Here is a 4,775-nt window from a genome sequence, read left to right as displayed (position 1 = left end):
ATACACAAATATATGTATATCCCGTGCTCATAGGTAACCATTTAAATAGTTAACTTGGTTACATACACTTCCAAGAAGTTTCAGTTTGGGTCTGTTTTCCTAAACATTTTGATGTTTGCAAGATAATTTACATAATATGATATTAACAGCAGCAGAAGTTCCTAAGGAAATCTTAGATTCTACTAATGGATAAAACTTGGCAGGTTCTTGCCTACAAAAGCTTGCCAACCAGGGACCATTAAGTTATTTGAGATTCTCTCATGAGGCTGAAGTTGTGGCAAACAACTTCAGCATTTTAACACCCTCTTACAACTAGACTAAACTCTTCCAAAAATGTCTTTTTTCTGAGAGTGAGCGTTTTTTGGAGCTTTTGCATCTAAGATGGTCCCTATTCTTCTGGAGACAAACTAAAATAGTATAAAGGTGATGGAATTTGGATTCAGAATTGGGGTAGATCCAGTTCCAAAGCTTACCAGTTGTTTGACATTCAGGAAATTATTTAATTTGTTCTCCATCTAGAACACATATAATAAATCTGACCTTGCAATACTACTATGATTACTAAAATAGATAAGGTATATAAAGCACCTAACCTGGCACATAGTAGGTATTGAATAAATGATAGTTATACTTAGTTATTATTTGTTACTTTTTTAATGAGAGGATATCCTATATAATAAAGAGCTATTATGCTAATTATACTGAACAGCAGAACTACCGTCCAGACCACCTTCCAGATGAAGCCAGGGCTGCGAGGGCCAGCCGAGGCTGCAAGGGGCTGTGAGGGCTGAGCCTCTTGCATGAATTTCATGCATCAGGCCTCTAGTCTCATAATAAAATATAGTAACTATTGTTATGATCTTAGCAGAGTGTATAAGATGGCCTCAGATTTCCAAATCCAACTTTATTGATGAGGCTGCTCTAAGTCCAACGACAAGTGCCCCCAAATTTAGAAATGGAATCTGGTCTAGAATCTTCATCTCCTGCTTTAATCAGGATACCTTGGGTTTGGTTTCTAGCCACTTAAGCTCTTTATGTTTATTTTTTTATCTGTGAAATAGGAATAATATTAGCTTTCTCAAAGATTCTTGTGATGATTAAGTGAAATAAAGTACACCAAAGCCTTAGAATATAAAAGCCCAATAAATGTTAATTATATGCATTATATTTTCTTAATTCTAAGCTTATACGCTCTCGAAAGTCAGTGGCTTAAAATTGAAATTTATGTTAATTTTAGTCGTGTCTTTTTCCCCAGAAAGTTATTATAAATTCCACTTTGTATAACTCATGATTACTTAGACTCAATAAAATATTAAATTATGAGTTTGACTGGGTTCTATTTCCTCCACACTTTAATATATCCAAAAAGTTATTAAGATCATAAGGTGAGTTAAGTCTGGGACCATGTCTTACTCATGTTGCAATCCCAATATGTAAAAACTGTAGATATGTTCAATAAGTATATGTGGAAGGAAGGAAGAAAGGAAGGAAAAAGGCAGGGAGGAAGGGAGAGAGGAAGGAAGACATATAAGGATGAAAAGGTAGAGAAAGATAATACAATGGGAAAAACAAATGATCAAATATCAAGAAAAACTCAGTTCAAGTCTTAGAATCCCCACATATTGTTAAATGATATTAGATAACATATAAACCACTTTTTTTTAACCTTTAGATAAGAATAATGATACCTACATAGCAGGGTCACATTGAAGATTAAATGAGGTGAGGACTGTGACAGACTTACATACTCAACCATTTACTTTACATCTCTGTTTAATACTATCTTGAAATTAGTATTACCCAAAACTGAACTCTTCATTCAAGTCCCCAACTCAATAAACAGCATCTCCAGCCATTCATTATTCAAACCAAAACCTTTGGATGTCTCTTAATTCCTCTCGTTTCTTTATTAACTATATCAAATATATTTACAAATGTTCTCAGCTCTGCTGTGCTGTGTGTATATATATCCTATATAATAAAAGGCTAATATGCAAATCAACCGAATGGTGGAACGACCGGTTGCTATGATGTGCACTGACCACCAGGAGGCAGATGCTCAATGCAGGAGCTGCCCCCTGGTGGTCAGTGTGCTTCCATAGGGGGAGTGCCAGTTAGTCAGAAGCCGGGCTGATGGCGGGAGCCTGCCTCTGTGTCAGTGGGACATCCCCCTCAGTTGGACATCCCCCGAGGGCTCCTGGACTGTGAGAGGGCATGGGCTGGGCTGAGGGACCCCCCTCCCCACTGAGTGCATGAATTTTGTGCACTGGGCCTCTAAGATTATATATATATATATCTCCAAATCCTGGCATTTTTCACCACCTCTACTGCTACCCACATAGTCCTGACCACATTCACCTCTTGGCTGGATTCCTAGTGTCCGCTTATCAGTATCCTTTTTTAAAAAAGTTTTTAATATGTTTTTATTGATTTCAGAGAGGAAGGGAAAGGGAGAGATAAAAAACATCAATGATGAGAGAGAAACATTGATCGGCTGCCTCCTGCATGCCCCAACTGGGGATCGAGCCCGCAACCTGGGCATGTGCCCCAACGGGGAAACAATGACCTCCCGGTTCATAGGGTGACACTCAACCACTGAACCATGCCAGCCGGACGCATACCAGATATCTTTGCTTCTACTTCTGCCTCTTTTCACTTCAACTCCACAAAGCAGCAGGACTGGTTCTTTTAAAATGATCTGATTAAAATGTAAATCAGACCCAGTAATTTCTCTGATCTAAATTTAATTGGCTTTATAACTTAATTAGAATAAAACCAAAAGTTCTTAAAGAGGCCTGTTGTCCCTCCACACATACACATATGCCTCCTTGCTGTCCCTCTGTCTGACCTTTGCCCTGTGATTCCCATGGCTAGAGTGGATAAATATTGGTTGAAACCTGAAACATGTAATTATGGCAGTGAAACGATCTGGTAAAAAAACAAATAAAACCACAAATAGAAAATTAGGTTAATATTTATTTAGAATGAGATCAGAAATTACAGCAAATTATTGGACAGCTTTGGAGATTACTTTGTTGTAACTGCTCACTTTCTTTGGAGACGTCTTCAGCATTTTAACAAAAACGCTTACACAGAAATGTTTCTGATGGCAAACCAGCTTCCCCTCCACATTAAGAACCCTTTACAGCACCCAGCAACTCCCATCTCAGAGACCATACACATGGAAGTCCCAAAGCTTAAGCTTCACTTGCTTTACAATAACGCCATGGCTCACACTTTCACGTCTTGGCAGAAAAGTCACCATCCCATTTCACTCAACATCTTCCCACCCTTCTTTCCATTTTCTCATGGTTCTACCGCATTTTGACAGCACCTGAGATGTTATGTGTTTGTTTTTTATTGCCTACAGCCCTACTACCCTTCAGCCCTACTAGAATATAAGCTCTAATATTAGGAAAAGGCTTATTTTGTCCCCTAGATCATTGGTGTCGAGGATTGTCTGTAACATATAGTAGATACTCACAAAAACAACCATTAATTGAGTAAATGAGTGAATTAATAAATAAATATTAGGTTGAAATATTGTATTTCAGCTTAAACTAACTATATGCCTGAAGTCTTTTTCCTTCTGTGGAGTGGGTATCTGTCATAAATGCCCAGAAACAAAAATGATATCTTCACAAATGTGTTTATTTCTAAGACTTTGAAGTAAATTAACATTGACATTGAAAGCAAAATGATTGCAAATTCAATAATCTCTCCAAAGCAGATAATCTTAGCAGTCATCTGATATCCTTTTCACACTGTAGAAGTATTATGATTGAAACTGAAGACATTGTAATGGTGATTGAAACTGCACTGATTACATTTCAGTTGCGTAATAAGCTACTAAATGTAGTAAATTAGTTAATATACTTACAGAATAATTAATAAATACAATCCAGAAACCATGGTAGACTTGAAAGTGATCAGTGTGGGAGGAAAAATAAAAATACTATCGCTTTTCAAAATCTATATCATTTAGAAAAGAATTCATAGTACATTTCAAAACCATAGAATAATCATAGTCAGCTTGAGCAATTGATAATACAATAAATCAATAAATTCTTATTCATGATGACTCCTTGTTATAATATAACTAGAGGCCCAGTGCACAAAAATTTGTGCACTCGGAGGGGGGGGGAAGGGGGGGGTCCCCCAGCCCAGCCTGTGCCCTCTCGCAGTCTGGGACCCCTCAGGAGATAACGACCTGCTGGCTTAGGCCTGCTCCCGGGTGGCAGAGGGCAGGCCCAATCCCTAGGTGCAGCCCCTGGTCAGGCTCAGAGCAGGGCCAATTGGGGAGTTGGGGCGCCGCCCCCTGTCATGCACAGAGCAGGGCAGATCGGGAGGTTGCGATGCCACCCCTAGTCACGCTCAGGGTAGGGCCGATTGGGGGGTTTGGGGCACCGCCCCCTGTCACACTCAAGGCAGGGTCAATGGGGAGGTTGCGGCGCCACCCCCTGTCACGCACAGAGCAGAGCCGATCAGGGGGTTGAGGAGCTCCCCCCTGTCACTCACAGAGCAGGGTTGATCAGGGGGTTGGGGCGCTGCCCCCTGTCACAGAGCAGGGCCCATCAAGGGGGTTGGGGCTCCGTACCCTGTCACACACAGAGCAAGGTCGATCAGGGGGTTGGGGAGCTCCCCCCTGTCACGCACAGAGCAGGGCCCATCAGGGGGTTGAGGAGCTCCCCCCTGTCCCACTCAGGGCAGGGCCAATGGGGAGTTTATGGCTCTACCCTGTCACACACAGAGCAGGGCCAATCAGGGGGTTGGGG

This window comes from Myotis yumanensis, unplaced genomic scaffold, assembly GCF_028538775.1.
Source record: "Myotis yumanensis isolate MYYU_CA2020_CCGP unplaced genomic scaffold, mMyoYum1.0.hap1 SCAF_11, whole genome shotgun sequence".
In the NCBI taxonomy this organism is placed as follows: Eukaryota; Metazoa; Chordata; class Mammalia; order Chiroptera; family Vespertilionidae; genus Myotis; species Myotis yumanensis.
This window is presented reverse-complemented; position numbering follows the sequence as displayed.